The sequence below is a fragment of the Podarcis erhardii genome, assembly GCF_964252035.2.
Source record: "Podarcis erhardii genome assembly, chromosome: 1".
Classification (NCBI taxonomy): domain Eukaryota; kingdom Metazoa; phylum Chordata; class Lepidosauria; order Squamata; family Lacertidae; genus Podarcis; species Podarcis erhardii.
The window spans coordinates 102,412,261-102,429,448 of record NC_138497.1 but is presented as its reverse complement, the minus strand read 5'-3'; positions in this window follow the sequence as shown (position 1 = coordinate 102,429,448).

The window sequence follows — 17,188 nt, the reverse complement described above, 5'->3', positions numbered from 1 at the left end:
CTGCTAAAAATGAATGAATTGGATCTCTCAGGCCTACACACACACACCCTACATTTCCAACAGCACACAGGTGTTGAAAGTTGCAACACACATAGAAGCCACCCACCATTTCTTCTGACAATCCTCCTCCTCCATTCACAAAAATAACTGCAAACGATTAGGCAAAATGATAGATAGCGTAGAAAGATATGCACACTCCCCACCACTTAATCTTGATTTAAAAAACCACGGTGCTCCTATTAGTAGCCATACTTTTCTCCTTGCTTGTTACAAAGAAAGTGCTTTGAGGTGTGGGCCCAGCTTGGCCTTAGGAAACAGCTCTGAGGCTGCTTGGACTGCCTTTCCTGTGCCGGTACTGATCCTGTATGGTTGGCCTCATAGTGGCAGGTGGAGTGGAAGTCTTCATTGTGGAGCTGCTCCATACCCACAGCTTCCAGTTCTCAAACTTCAGCCCAAGCTCTTGACTTTTAGGTTCTCACCATGTTAAAAAAAATAATGCAGATGTTGGTATGCCGAAAGGTATTTGGTTTGCTACTCCCTTCCTTTCACTTGGCGGAAAATGTATTGGGGTGTGGAATGAAACAAAACATGGCAGTCAGGATGTGAGCACTTTTGCCCACCTACTATTCGAAGACAGGAGTGCCTGGCGTGCTCTGATCCATGGGCTCACGAAGAGTCGGACATGACTAAACAACAACAACTATTTGAAGATAGGAAAAAAGAAATACCATTAGAAGTCATTCATAGGATTTGTGGAGAGACACATTAAAAACACATTGCATCCCCCTGCCTGAAGAAATCTGAGAACCGCAGTTTGTTGAAGAATGTTAGGAATCGTAGCTCTGTGAGGGATAAACTACAGTTCCCAGGATTTGGGAGGAGAAATTGTGTGCTTCAAATGTACTTTAATTGTATGGGGGGGGGGATCTAGAAGGAGGATCTAGAAGGAGAAGAGAAGTTGTGACAGGAAGTCTTTGGCGGGGGGGGGGGTGCTTTCCTAGCTGCTTGTTCAGAGTATACTTCTGTGAGCACACCTAAAATTGAATGAAAATACTTTTACTGCTAATCAGCCTGAAAGTGCTTTATGTTATGTTAATGAAACATCTTGTGTTACTTCTTCTATAACACTGAGAACAATCTCTGTAAGAATAATGTATGATATGTTCTCTTTTCCATTTTATACACACACACACAGACAGACACAAGCCTTTAAATCCCATTGCCAGCTGGGTATTTAAAGATTAATTTCTATTTATCTTAAGATATTGCATATGGGGAGAGGCATCATCTAATAGTTTTATTGAAGTTTAGCATTATTTATTAGAGGTATCTTTGATTTTAATTATCTTTGGCAAATGAAAAGCAAGCAATATACTACAGCTCTGCTTAATATAGACATGACTTTGGCACAGTTCCTCACAGTGTGCTGCCAGGGCAAGCTTCATTCATTTTGATAAGACTTAAGCCAGTGGAGTATTTTAGCAAAGGGAGTGACGGTCTAATTTGGTATTCTGTGGCTTGCAAGATGGGCCAGAACTGATCCATGCTATTAAAAGGCACCAAAATTAGAGAAGATATTTCACATACGGCTCCCCCTTTCAGCTTTTGCTGGCACAGGCCTCTTCCGTCCAAGAAGATGCAGGGGGAAAAACTTTAATTGAGCAAAGTGATATCCTCAGAAGTCTACTGCAGGGGAGGCAGCCATACTACTCAATCGCCTTGGAATCTGCTTTCCCCCATTTTCCTCCATAGTTCCACTTCTTGGTTTATTTTAGGGAAAGCCACTGACATAGCAAAGGCAAATCTTATATAGTAAGATCCATTCCAATCACATTTCACACTTTTCTTTTTCTCCTGGGGGGGGGGCGCCCATTCATGAAGCTGCCTGCCTCACTTGCTTTTTTACCTCAGGGAATGTTGCTAGCTGTTTAAGGTCTAGGTGTGCAGCTGAGAAGTTGTAGATTTGCATCTTGAAGTGCTCCTGACTGAGGGAAAGTAGAGGTCTATGCTTCAGGAAACATGAGGAGAGCATTAGAAGTGTGGTAGGGAAGATCCTTTCATTGTAGAAGGTCTAGGACTCATCAAGGTTTGGTCTCCAATTAAAGGACTGCATACACACAAGAAAGTTGGGAATGACCTCTGCCTGAGGCCATGGAGAGTTACTGCTAGTCATAACAGAGTTACAGTAGAGGGATGGGGGCACATGTGTGGGCCCCACCTTTTGCCAGGCCTTTTGCCCTGACCATGTGTTTAGCAAGAAGATCTGAAGTGGACTTGAAAGTGTATTTCCCTGAAGGAATGTAAAAGCCTCTTCACGTTTGCCTCAAACAAGCAAGCTTATATGCCTTTAATTCATTTCTTAAAACACATGTACCCCAGGTTTTCTCTAAAGAACTCAAGGTGCCATACATAGTTCTCCCACTGCTCATTTAATCCCCACAACAACCCTGTGTGGTAGGTTAAGCTGAGAGACAGTGACTGGCCCAACGTCACCCCAGTGAGCTTCATGGCCAAGTGAGGATTTGAATCCTGGTCTCCCAGGTCCTAGTCCATCACTCTAACCACTATACCACACGGGCTCTCGGGACAAGCCAACCCATTTACAAACTCCATTCAGACATTTGTGTTAGGCGTGAAAGTCAGGGGTGGAGTGGACATACCCTGCATGCCGAGACACATGGGGGGGGGGGACAGCAACGACAATACATTGTACCTCCATCACTCTATTTACTTTTACCCTCACGTGTCCAAGCCGAACACCTCAAGAGGGTTTTAAACACTGAATGGGAAAATCAGCACGAGGCAGCTTCATAACTTGCATTTTTGCATGCCATTGCTGAACCCATGTTGGAAGTTGTGTATGGTGGCCTGGAGCATAAATACCCTCCGATATTTCTCTGATGAAAATAGGGACATCCTAAGGAAAAGCGGGACATTCTGGGATCAAATCAGAAACCAGGACAGCTTCTGTAAATCTGGGACTGTCCCTGGAAAATCGGGTCTGAGCTCATCATTCCACTGAATTCAACGACCTGATGTGGACCTTGTGTCGGGGAACAACCATGTTATCTACCGGGTTAATATTCTCTCACTCACTTATGTACAGAAGGAAGGTGGGTGTTCTTGGAAGCTACACTGCTCCTGTGGAATTCCCTGCCTCAACACTGGCCACTGCTTGGATCTGAACATATCAGGCTTTGGACATGAGGAATACTCAACCTTTTCTGCATGGGCTGGCTTTAATAACTGCAGCAAAAGCCAGAGGAACATCTATTTCTTGTACAGGGAAAAGGAGAATGCAACAACTTTCTTAATGCTCCTCCTTCCATCTTCTACCTCCTAAATAAATATGTTGAGAGCATGTCTCAGGAGGAAGGAAAGCACCATTTAAAGAAGGTTGGTATGTGTGTTATTCCTTGGCTCTCTAACAATAACAGGACTGGGAATGTGTGAATTCTCCACCGGTATGTTTTATGTGTCTTTGATGCGAGCCCCACTGGCAAGCGTACTTAGAGAGGGAGGGGGAGGAAGAACAATCCACAAACAAAAGAAACAGCAGAAAGTAGGGGAGTAATTTAATTGAAAAAAGCTAGGTACAGAGCCTATTCAGCTAGGTGAATGCAGAGAGCTACCACCAAAACAAATTACACAGTGCTGTCACTGAATATGCCTTTTTTCCCCTCAACAAAAGCTAGGGTACAAAGCAACTTGGATGCAGACCAAAAGCATTTGCCTGCAGTCTGATGAAATCCCCCTCGGCTTGCACAGGTCCTATTAAAGGGGCAGTTGTGAATGATCAAGTTGGCTGGAGTCCTCTTGAGAAAGGACAACAAGAAAGGCAGTTAGCTCTATCTGGCTTCCTGTCAGCTCACTGGAATGAGCTAAGCCAATGCAGAACTAGATTTCTGGGCTTTTTTTTTTTTTTTGGCCTGGGTACAGCATATCCTACACTAAGTATCAGCAGTTAAGAGATGTCTGTCCTTTTTAGCAAAAAAAAAAAAAAAAAAAAAAAAAAGGCTCCAAGGCTGCTCAGCCAATCTGCACCCACAAGGTGTCATTCGAAAGCACCTGGCACTCTGCCTTTAAGTGAGGGAGCTTATCAAACACGGAAGGCTTGTGAGGTTTTCCAGTTTGTACAGTTTCCTTATTCTCGGTGGCAGGGGCCAAGGTGGGCCAAACTTCCATGATATCAAGAGAGAAGCTGATGCTGTTGAATCAGAGCAGCAAAGACCTTGGCACCTGCAAAGGTAGCAACACACATTGTGTTTTTATAACCATTCTGATGTCACAGTGTAGAGCACATTAGGTTTAGTTAGGAACACACACACACACACACACACACACACACACACAGAGAGAGAGAGAGAGAGAGAGAGAGAGAGATTCTTGCATTGAGTTAATGTACACAACTGTACTCCAGGTTTAGCCTGCTATTTCTCACAGTCCACCTGTCTCCAGGAAAGAGGATTATTTTCAGTCTGCAGCTATGAGCAATGCTCAAATTATGGGAGGGGACAACAGTGGGCTATTAAGGAAATCCATATGCTTCCTAGACTCCCGCCACCACCGTTTTTAGATAGTCTGTAGCCTCTTTGTAGCTTGGTAGCTTTCTAAAACTGTAGCTACAATTCTATAATTCTAGCAGTAGCTATAGGCTCATATACAGGATTATAAACCTTTTTTTAGGTGACCATGTGAAAATGATATTTATTTATATTTATTTTATTTCATAAAATTAATATGCCACTTGTTTGAAGAAGAAGAAACCCCCCCAGGCATATTCCAAGTACAAATCTTTAATCCCCACCTCTTATTTTCAGCTTTACACAATACCATTACTCAGTAGCCACAATTCTAACCTCTCTATTCTGATTTTGCAGTTAGAGTAGTTTCACTGAAAAAGATCTTAAGTTTTAGAAAGCTCCCATTTTAATGCTCATTTCCGTCTTAATTGCTTCCAGGAAAAAAATCTGTTTGCTATCCCATTAACTCAGAAAATCGTGGGAGTTATTGCATTGCAATTTTCACGATCTCACCACCATTGCTCCTGTGATAAAATTTGGGGTGGTATCCTGGCTCATAGTTCTTTCCTACCCTGTAAAATTCCATGTGACGTGGCAGAATAACTCAACAGGTACTGCAGTGTAAAAGGAATGTTAGAAACCACGACAGAAGCACTAGTGCTATAACCAGTAAAACGAACACAATACTCACATCTGAATGTAGCCCTTGTTCAGGATGTCTTGTCTTGTTCTTCTTTATTATATTGTATTTTCATTTCATTGTAAACTGCTTTGACTATTACTTTAATAGTAAAATGGAATACAAATTTTAAAAATACACTATGATTGGCTTAATATAATGTATTCATCCTGGACCTCGGTGATTCATATCTAATTTCTGTCAATAATCTTAATCCCATTGCAATGGGATGAATGGTGTTCAGTCAGCAGCTGTGGTTGTGGAGATCCCAGCTGACTGTCACAGCAGCTACACAACACACTCCATTTAGCTAAGGTGCAAAAAGTAGATTGTTTGAATTAGCCCCAAGCTCTTTGATTTAAACAACAGCAATGTATGTAGGGCGACCACAGCAGTAATTTTCTTTTTGGTTATGTTACTTTCCATGAGAAATTACAAAAGCCTCAGAGTCTTTGTCAGTGAGTCTTTTCACTCCACTGACTTATTTTTTACTACCACTGACCTGAAAATCAACTCACAATTTAAGGTGAGTGTGCTGAGTCTCATAATCTGGCTCAGGCCAAAGCTTGAAGCCCACAGGGCCAGGTTGGTAGCAGACTAAAAACATGTATAAGAAAATTAGTTTGACAATGCCTAACATACATTTTGGCAGTGTCCTTCCTTCTTCCCCCTCTTTCCATTCGATTCCAATAACGGACGATTACAAAGATATCGTTTCGTTCACCTGAATCACTTGCATTTGCATTAACATTTTCTTCATAGTGATACAAGAAAGCTTACAGATGTATCCACAGATGATATTTGTTGAACTGTAGCACTTAATTTCCTGTGTTCCAGGTATTCCATTTACAGTGGCCTATCGGTATCGTTTTGAGTCAGTGGTGTCAATGCCACAGAGTGTTTCAACCATTCTCTTCTCTCACAAGAAGCTACAAACCTTTCCAGTGTTAAAAATACCCCACAGCAGCTTTTCTGTGCACGGAAAGCCAGCTACAGTTTGGCTTATCCAAGCATACACATGCGCGCGCGCGCGCACACACACACACACACACACACACACACACTCTTTATGATTCTTTCTGGGAATTCTGCACATTTCCCTACACTTTGAATGGACACAAGAGTTGGAACCACATTGCTATTTGCCATCAGCAAACCAGAAATGGAGACCTATTGGATAAATGGGACCTTTGTCTGGACTTGCTGTGTGGAGGAAACCATATGACAAGGTGCCAGGGAATGGCGTCACTGCGTCACTGCTCAGTCACTGCATCACTGTTGTCCATTGAGACTGGTAGGGTGGGAGTTGGGAAGGCCAACAGTAGGTGGGCCTAGAGCCAATGACAGGTGGTAAGTAAGACAGTGGGCAGGTGGGGCCAGGCTGAGGGTAGATTGTGACTGGTGGGACAGCACCCCATTCTCCTTTGTGGACCAGCCTCCAATGCCACTTCTAGTGCCAGCAAGTTTTGCTTGTTTTGCTGGCTTCCTCTCTCTGGGTATAAGAGGGTCAGAAAGGAAGGCAGGCACCCAGAAATGGTAAAGTGGGAAAGAAGAATCGAAGGGTGCTGAAGCAATTGAATCTGATGCAATAACGGAGGTAGAAGATAGCGTAGAAGGGAAAGCAGCAGGAGAGGGAAGGATTGGAGCCCTCCTCTCAAAATGGATCCTTCAACCTGCCTTGGCAAGCCTTGTTCCTTGCATTCACTTCTGGAGTTTACTCCCTGGAAGTTGTATTTCCAGGGCTGGAGTGCCTCATTCCCATGCTCATCTGCTTTTCTAGGCAACCCCCTGTTGAGTCCATCATTACTGTACGCTGCTCCTTCAGTTGTCTTTCCTTGCACTCCCAACCCCTTGTTCGGAGATACTAAGCCCTTTTGTGTAGGCCATCCTTGCCTCAGTTGATATGTGTTACAAGAGCCTCACTACAACCCAGTGCATAAGAACAAAACCAAACCCAGGACTCTTTCTTGGATGTTTAAGGTGTTGTTATGACATTTGGAAAAGACACCTATGTCTTTTCAAAATGATTATGAGAAGCAACCGTAGGTCTCTAAATGATCATGGCTAAATGGGTGGGGGAATTTGCTCAATACCAAATTCTTCCCTCACCTGCATTTTTGTTATATCTAAGACATGTTTTTATATGCAAATATGATACATCTACTGACTGGCTTCTGAACTAAGGAAACCCCTCGGCTGCTTAGCATGCATTGTCAAAATACTAATGTGGGCTTTCCACATTCACAAAAACAGGGGGCAGGGAGGCGTTATGGCTGTTGTGAAGAGGTGAGCCAGGCATATTTCAAAGGCAGGGATGCTGAAAACTCACTGCTGCTCCTTCACATTTTTTGGAGCTGCTGGCCATTTCCCTAGGATGCCCAGAACAACATTATGTCATGACATAGCATTGTTGTGAGCAGTATTCTTCACAACTGGGGTAAAAATTGTGGCTGCCACTGAAGGCAGCTGTCCCCCCCCCCCCAAAATAAATGTGCTTCAGAATGATGCTAGGTCATAATGCCAGCCTTGGAAATGTATAGTGGGTTTTGCCCCTCGTTCTTGAAATTCAAAGAGGTGAGATGAGGGGGGAACTGGCTTGCTTGAGCTCCTACCACTGACAGCATACTGGAGGTGGGCAATTAAGGTCAGGGGTGCATGGGTGCTGTGAGGCTGAAAAACTCCCCTCTCCATGCTACAGTACTGTATATGGGAAAGTTTCTGAAAGGAGGAGAGGGGAAAGTACCATTTCCCTATCCCAGTCTCCACAAACCTTCCCATAAACCAAAGTTTTTTCTTTTGATAAGTAAAAACACCATGCTTCTTTTTCTTTTCTTTGTCCTAAAACCTCCTACTCATAAGGGGAGCCTTCAGCTTGTTAGAACCCAGCTAGGAATTGAGAATAAAGTATATTTTCCAATGTCATACTTGTTCAATTTAATTTTCTTTCCCTAACTCCTTATGTCCCCAGTTCATCTCATCACTATTAAGCATTTCCATTTACTCTGGGTAGGCCCTCCAAGCTTGTATGTTGCTCTTCTAGATAGGCCTGGAACTCTACACAGAAAATCCTGGAAAGCCATTTCCCTTCCCCGGGGAAATGGAGTTGTGGGCTGGACATGAGCCTGCCCCATGCACAGGGGTGTGGCTAGCCCCCGCATCATAGGACGTACCCTTTGCATCACACCCCAGGCTGACCAAATCTGGTCAACCAGGGGGCATGGCGTGCTCTCGCCCCTTTTTTGGGTTCCCACTCGTGCAGTTCTCCCACCCTCCCTCCCTAAGATTAGGCTCTTAATCCTTTAACCTTGCTATGGACCTCGGTTGGTTGCCTGTTAAAATGGCCTGGTAGGATTTTTTTCCACTTAGCAAATTGGCACCAGCCATTTGGTTTTTCGCCTACCTCGTAGCAAATTGTCACAACTTTGTAAGGTTTGGCGGTTAGGCATTGGAGTATTCAGTTGGAGGTGAGGTAGTGGCCATCACCTAGCCCTCCTATTTCAAGGGTATTCTGTTAAAGGAATATGGGGGGCGTGGCCCCATCCGAAGCACAGGCGGGGGCTAGGGCCATGACACAACCCCTGTCGGTGACCCTGGGGGAGCTCAAGTTGATTTGCATCGATGGGGCTCCACCTACTGGTGGTTAACCCTTCTGAGACTTCCTGCAAGTGGGCAGGAGTCAGATATAGTCGGGTCGGTTCCAGTGCCTAAGCCAATACCACTCACATTCTGTAACCAATAAAGTTGTGGCCTTTTTTAGTCCATTAATCTAAAATACTGGTGTCAAGTGTCTTTATTCCAACAAAGGGGTAGGGTTCAGGGCCTTGCCACACAAGTCAGTGTTGACAATACTGAGCTAGATGAATCAATCTTCTGATTGTGGCAATACAATACTGACAGGCTGGCTGGCAAGCTGACCAAGAGATACGCATGCACATAACTTGGAAAGGAAAATCCATACTCATAACATGAGGAGCACGGCTTTTAAACACACAAAAGTTCACAAGAAGACATAGGCCAAGTCATGCGCTTTTTCAGATGTGGAGCTTGAAGCAAAAAATGTTTCTGGAACATGAAGACCCATGCGCTTGCCAGAGAACTCGAGTTTAAATAGGTGTGGTTGTAATAGTCAACAGGACGCAGAGAATGCAGAAGTGGGCATTATTGCTGTTGCACAGCTTGTAGAAAAATAGTTGCCTTATGGTCATTACTAGGTACAGAGTTATTTCAGTTTATTGAAGTCAGTGGAACTTACGTGCATCTGGAGGATTTTATTGTGTGCATCCACCAATACCCCAGCCAAACAAAAAATGTATTGATATGATATTAAATTCAAAACCAGTGAATTAAACTGAAGCTGCTTTTTAAAACTTGCAAGTGTGTGATTATTTCAACTCCTCTCTTTTTGTAGTGCCTTCTGTTTGCCAAAGGTCACAAAGCACACTTCACATCTTGCAATCCCCCCAAAAAGATTTCAACAGGAACAATTGCTGTTCTTAAATTGAACCAAGTTATTTCATTTTTGTGCCATGTCTTGGGTAACTCTCTGCCTCCTCCCCACCCACTTCCATAACAACATACTTCTTTTAGTCTGCTCATATGAATTTGAAATTCTCATTCATTTAAGTGTAAAAAAATATATGAAGGCTAACAGTTGGCTCCCTGGGGTCAAAAGTGCCATAGTATTTTATAAAAATTCCCGACATAAAAATTATGAACGTTGAGAGACTTCAGTCTTAAACCTTGGCTGTTGGCTCCCCAGCACTCCGGTTGCCACTTAATGTGATCCAGATGATATGATGTGCTCAATTGTTATTATGGTTGTTTGTTGAGAAATATCATGGAACATGGTGCCAGGGAGAAGTTCATTGGCTATCAATGCACACATAGGTAGCTAATTTCTTAATGCAGATATAAAGGGGAAGTTGATTCTACCTTTTGCTTTATCCCTAGGGATGGTTAACCTTAGTTCTGTTGAAGACCACATTCTCTTGGGACCAATCTGTTGGGGGATGCATAGTGTGGTGATCAAGGTTTGTGCCAAAAGGGGACTGGGCCTCCATTGCTCTCTTTCTCATCCCCCCATATGCCCCTACACCTTCCTCTCCCTCTAACACTAAGCATCTATCAATGCTTCAACAAGAGAAAATACCCTGTTTGCTGCTAAAAAAAGGAAAGGAGAAAGTCTGATAATATCAAAATTGGTTTCCTTTCTGGAAGATTTATGTTCAAAATTGTTTGTTTCCTTTTAGTTCTGAAGCAAAGTCCCATAATAATGGTAGAATTAGATCGGGGGGGGGGGAGAGAGAGAAATGCCAGAGAAAAGCTTTAAACAAAACAAAGCAAAGTCCCTTAACAATTACATCATTTCTGGATCCTGTTCTTAAAAAAATCGCTCTGGCTGATTCATACCTATGTTGTGATTGTTCCATGCCACATGATTGCAAGCAAATGTTGGTATCTTAATTTGGCACTCTCTGGTATAGTCCCTGCGGTGTGCCCTGAGTTTCTAACATGAAAGGTTCTTTTTTCCGATACAGGCTCCATGTCCACACCCATCATATGGCCAAAGGGCTTGAGTGACATGTCATGTGATGCCATGTGAGCATCCCTCTGAAGCTCTTGGATGCAGTCCAGCATCTCTTGCTGGCATAGGTTAATGAGATCTTCCTTCCTCCCTGCTTTCAGTTCCAAAATTATCTTGACACATTTTATTTCAAAGAGCCTTTCTAGACTGCCTTTCGGCCTTAACAAGGACACCTAAAACATTTTATTATACTGGAAAAAAAAAAAACTAATGAAACTACTATAATAAATTAAACCTTAAAACTAAGAATCTACAGAGAGAGCAAAGGGTTAAAAATTCAGTATCCCAATTAAGATGTGTTGAAAGCCAGGTGCATTTTAAGAAATCACAACTAAAAAAATCATAAATGATGGGACTAGTATAACTTTTATGGGGGTGGCACAATTCCAAAACTAGGGGACTCCACTGGCACAAGGATTTAGTCTTGCAGAACAGGAAATCTCTCCTCTCGTCCTCCCCATCACCCATGTGTCTTCTAAATCTGTTTTGGGGGTTCCCCCTCAATCCTCCAGAGCAGATTTGGGAGATGGCACTGAGCACACACAGCAGCAGGGGGAGGGACGTAAATTCCCTTGTGCAAGCATAAATCCTTATACTAATGGGACGAGTGCATTGAATACTTCTGCCCCCAAACGACCCTCTCTTCTGTTGCCATCAATAAAATGTGGAAGTTGTAGGGAAAATAACGCTAAAGAAAACAGGACAAGCCTATCGAGCAATAGCCAGTTAGTCTAGTTAGTCAGGAACACAGTGCTTCACTGCTTTGCTACCAGGGATACATTATGCGGCCTGCCACAAACAAGGCAAATAAGATTATTTAATTCTAAAGCAGGTAAATTTGATGTGTAGTTGACATAGTTCCATGTTCTGACTTCCTGGTTTCCATCAACATTCAGGAGGCCACATTTTGTACCTGCTGAAGTTTCCCCAAGTATCTTCAAAGGATGTAAAACAGGTGGAAACACGGTGTGCAGATGGTCTTGCTGCAACATTGTGCTGTGAGGATGAAAGAAATAGGGGTAGCATGTTTAAGGGGTCAATCCAAACCCTACTTTCCTGGGAGTAAACCTCAGTGAATTCAGTAGGGCTTACGTCCAAATACCGGTAGATGTGGTTAGGATTGTCCTGTAGGGCAAGATCTCCTAACTCTGTTGCAGAGATTCCCATGCTATGGGAGGCTTATAAGTTTGGCTCCTGTTTAGAAAGATGCTCCACTATGCACCTAAGGACCACATCTTACACAACTTTTTTGAACTCACACACTATTAAGTGAATCATTTACCATTGTCCCTTTGTAGATTCACGGAGTCGGTGTTTGGGATTATTGCAAAAAATGTGGCATTTTCTTACTTATTTATTTATCTTCAGACAAACCACTGCCTGAAAACCACCTGTGCTTTTTCTTCATCGGAACAAAGTGTGCTTAACATCCTAAAGTATAAATTCCTCAGTGAGGTGGGCCAAGATCCATGAGACAGACTCAATTGATAATTAAATTACTGGTCGTTAAATAGGTAAATACGTCAGTGGTTCATTAATAACTGTATTTTTCCATTCTCGTGAGCTTACAAGTCGGTTCACCAGAGATCGGGTATTTCTGGCTGTCCAATCCTGAATTGGTAACACTAATTGAAAACAAGCAGAAAATTGTTACAAGTAATGTCGCGGGAAGAGATCCCCCCCTTTTTAATATACCAAATGTACTAGACTAATAATAGCCCTTGAGATTTATAGACCTACATTTACCTATTGAAAGGTTATGTGGCTACAAGTTCTTTCTTTTTCTTAATTTTTAAACCACCCACAAAAGTGGTAGATAAAAGTTACTGGAGGAGCTGACATAATGAGGTGACTGGGCTATGCAATGAGGGAAGCATTCAATATTGATAAATAATGTGCAGCAGTAGTGGGAGCGGAATTTGCTGTTGCCACTTAGGGGGGAAATGCAGTTGATTTAGCAAAAACATTAGCTTGGGGTGGAGCACATTTCTGGGGGGGGACACAAGCCACATTCCACTGGTGGAAAGCTATCAATAGACCACATCTCCCCAACTCTCGGGAGCAGATTTTTGTGTGGGGAGCGGTGGCTGCTACATAGAACCTAACCCTAATATTTATTCAGTCAGGTGATATATGTAATAGAAAGCAGGGTTGCCAACTGATTGTAGATTAATCAAATAGCTGCTCATTTTAAGCTGTACCATCACAGTTAATCACAATTAATTATAACTTTCTAATACATGATTTAATAAATAACACTGGGCAACAATTTTTTACTTTTTGAACATTGTCTAGATTTCTACAACTGATTTAGGGTATTTTTGCACTGCTGAATCAGGAAATGGCATCTGTTTCTCTCCATCAGGTCAGGTTTTTGTGCTATGTTGATTTGAAAAAAAAATCAGATCTTGTGACAAAATCAATTACATTTTTGTGGCATTATCAGCTGATTTTTGTCAGCACATATGATCCTAAATATGTTTTTAAGAGAAAAAAATGTTTTTCCAAGAACATATATTGATTACCTGATAGAAACATCGATTACTGTAAACTGAATGGTGGGCATTGATAAAGGTAAGTACACGTAAATTGCATGTTTCTTCACCATTTTTCAAACTTCAGGGCTTGAACTTCCATTTCTTGAAACTCCTGGAATGCTCAGCTGCAGGGAGGTGTCTCTTCAGAGTCCAACAGTAGACAGCCATCATGACTGCGTCCCAGCGACCCTGATACCTGGTCTCCATCTCTTTCATGTCCTGATGGAATCTCTCCCCCTGCTCGTCACTTATTGAACCCAGGTTCTCAGGAAACCGGTCCATATGTGAAAATAGGTAGTGCATCTTGACGCTCATGTTGCAGCCCAGGTTTCTGAAAGCAGTCAGCATGTTGTTGACAAGTTCTACGTAGTTTCTGGCCTTATTGTTGACAAGAAAGTTCTTCACTACCAGAACAAATGCCTTCCACGCTTCCAGTTCCACTTCGTTCATTGAGTTTCCGAACTCTGGATCTCTGATGAGCTGATGGATCTGAGAACCGTCAAAGATGCCAGCTTTCAACTTCTCCATGGTCAATCCTGGAAAAGCCTGGCATAAGTAAGTGAAGCAGTCACCATCCTTGTCCAGAGCCTTGGTGAACTGCTTGATTAAGCCGAGCTTGATGTGCAGCGGTGGGAAGAGTATTCTGTCTCTGTCCACCAGAGGGTCATTGATGACGTTCCTTTTTCTGCAAGGCACCAATTCCTCCCACACAGGCCAGTCCTTCTTCGTGTAATGCTGAGCACGGTCCCTACTATCCCACATGCACAGAAAACATGGGTACTTGGTGAAGCCAGACTGTTGTCCCAACAAAAAGTTCACCATCTTCAGGTCAACACAAATAAACTACTTATGCTGATCATAACCAATTTTCTCCAGCACATAACTCACCCCTTCATAGTTCTCCTTCAGTGTACTCGAGTGAGCCAGGGGTTTTAATCCCCCAACTTTATGCTTTGCCGCACCAATTTATGGAAGATTTCGAGGTTTTATGACTTCAAACTGATCCCTTTTCGACATAATCACCCAGAACTATCAAACCTGAATACTTCTTGTCATTAAAATAATCATTTCCAATCAAAACAATTATTCATCATGGCATTTTACCCCCACCAACTTCTTCTAAAATGCTCCACACAAGCATATATGTGAACAAAAATGTAAAAAAACGACATGTGGCCATAACTCAAAAACTTGACCTGATTGAGCAAAACCAACGTGATTTTTGGATTCAGCGCATCAGATTCGTCCTAAATCAGCTGAAAAAAACGCAGACAACAAATTTGTTGTTGACCAGTGTTATCTATCTATACCTTCATGGACATAATGACAAACCCTCACTTCAGTATACCTACTTTTTAGAGGATAATGATGGAAGGACAGTGTTCATCTGATGAGTGATATTCCCCCTAATAATACCAGAGGCAAACTATCTTTAGAAAAGGAAACAATTTCAAATCTCATCAGTATTGTAGAAGACATACTTGCATTCATTTGAATTCCAGTTTCCTACGGGCTTTATTCCTAAAAGAACTGAAAGGGAACCATTACAACCATTAGCTTGGGATATAAATTAGAAACCCATATTTACATTTCTTTTCTCAACTCCAACACAAGGTGAAGGAAGCGGGCACATTTGTGCTGCCTGTAAGATGGTGTGTCTTTCAGTCACAACACACTGATTAATCACAGCAAGACTTTAATCTGTGATTAAAGATTTAGTTGATTAATCATCCAGATTAAAACAGGAGGTTCTAATTGAAAGTAATGCCATGCATACTGTAACATTACAATGTATGGTCAGGATGCATGGGTGTTATGTTCTGCGCCATCCGTATTGTCCTCCAACAATGGTGGAGCTGCCCCAAAGCATTTCCACTTCATGCCTCCCCACATGTTGGGTGTAATATTGATAAGCTGCTGTAGAATGCACATTATCTCTGATATGTGCAAAGGGTTTATGCCAAAGCTACCACTACTGTGGGTGTTTGTGCATGAGGAAAGGAGCACAATCTGGCTGGGTTTCCCCAGCCACTCTGGGCGGTTTCCAACACTTAAACTTCACAAGTGGGAATTGTGGTGTCGCCACCAGCTAATTTTTTTCTCAAGCGGCCTCACCCTTTGTGCATAATGGTGAGACCAGACCTGAGATCATTAAAGAGGAGAGCACAGATGATTAAAATGCATGAACAACAACAACAACAACTCCCCAAGACTTTTCAGTTCAGAGAGCAGAAAACTGACGGATATATCATGCCACAAATTGTGCAGAAATGGAAAGGCGTTGTTTATTATTTTACTTGTTACAAGGAGCAAACCAGGAATCATGTTTAAAACAACATCAGCAAGAAGGAGCACTTTTTCACAGAATGCACAGCTGACCCCCTATAGCACATAATGCCATGATGTGTTATAAAGGCCATCGTTCAATACATCTTTCTTCCCAGGCTCTCCACACACCTCTTACTGACAGAAGCTGCGAGTTAACAGATTATTGTAGAATTGCTTTTTATGCCCCTCAAAACAACCAGTGCTGTGATTATCTGTGACAAGGTTGTTGACCTGTAGGTCTATCTCAACTAGTAAGACTATTTCATATGAGTTACCTGCTTCAACCTGATCTGAGCATCTAGAGGTGAAAGAGAATGTTGTTCTCTATTAGGGTTGCCGGCAACTTCTAATTTTTAAAGGATCAGCCATTGTTCCGGAGCGTCACAGTTCGACAGAATCTAAGTTGTGCCATCTGCTTGAGAATTCTACAGATCTGCAGATCACCTAACTTGTCAATGCTGAGAGAACATCACTAACTAACCTACACCAGACTTTTACCCCTTGACTTTCCTAAACTTAGTTCCCAGATATACACGTTATTCTATGATGTGACATTTAGTTATAATTTCAGTTTCTGTAACGGCGTATAATAGGGGTCCCCAACTTTTGGGAGCCTGGGATCACATTTGGAAATCTAAGAAACTGTTTTGGGTATCACAAAATACCTATTTCAAAGAAGAAAAATTGGCGAATCTCAGAATAATCTCTCCAAGTAAGTGTCAAAACACCACACTCCCGAAGTAAACAAACCACAGACCAAAAAACCTATGAAAGAGCAGGCAACACTCCTTTCCTTGTAAATATGCAACCTCCTTTCAGCTGAACAACTAAAAAATCCCAAAACCTCTCAATTAGGAAAAAAGAGAGAGTCTGAAGGTGTGCTGAGCATGCACAGTATAAGTTTGTAGCAAAAAAGCCACTATGATCCTCAGCACAGTCTCCACAAATTGTTCATTAAAACCATGGCTGTATAAGACAGAGGTTTTCAACCTTTTTGAGTCCATGGCTCCCTTGACCAACTACATTCTTTCTGCAGCACCCCTGTGGTGCTCAGGAACCCAGTTATTTCTGTAGAGCTAGCAGCCTCTCATCCTTTTCCAAACACCCTCCCTTGTGGAGTGTTCCCCCTGCCTCCTCATATCTCCCCTCTCCTTGGGAGTCCTCCGGGCAGCCGTTGCTGCCACTCCTGGTCTCTGAGCTGCCCACCCTGCCCCAAAGAGAGGTGTCTCTTCACACTGCCCCACAGGGGCCTGGAAAACACCCCCTGGTCAACCCCAGACACACCATTTGCCTGGGGAGCTTGTGGCCAGGGCTGCTGCATCAAACAGCTGTGCAAGCCTTTGGGAGGCAGACACACGAGAGGGCATCAGAGGAGGGAGGGAAAGAAAGAAAGAGGGACAGAGGCCAGAGTTGCCCACGGCACCCTGACCATCATTCAAGGCACCCCAGGGTGCCATGGCACACTGGTTGAAAACCATGGGTATAGGACATAAAGAGTAGAATTACATGTGGCAAGTCAGAGACTTTTACATCTTGA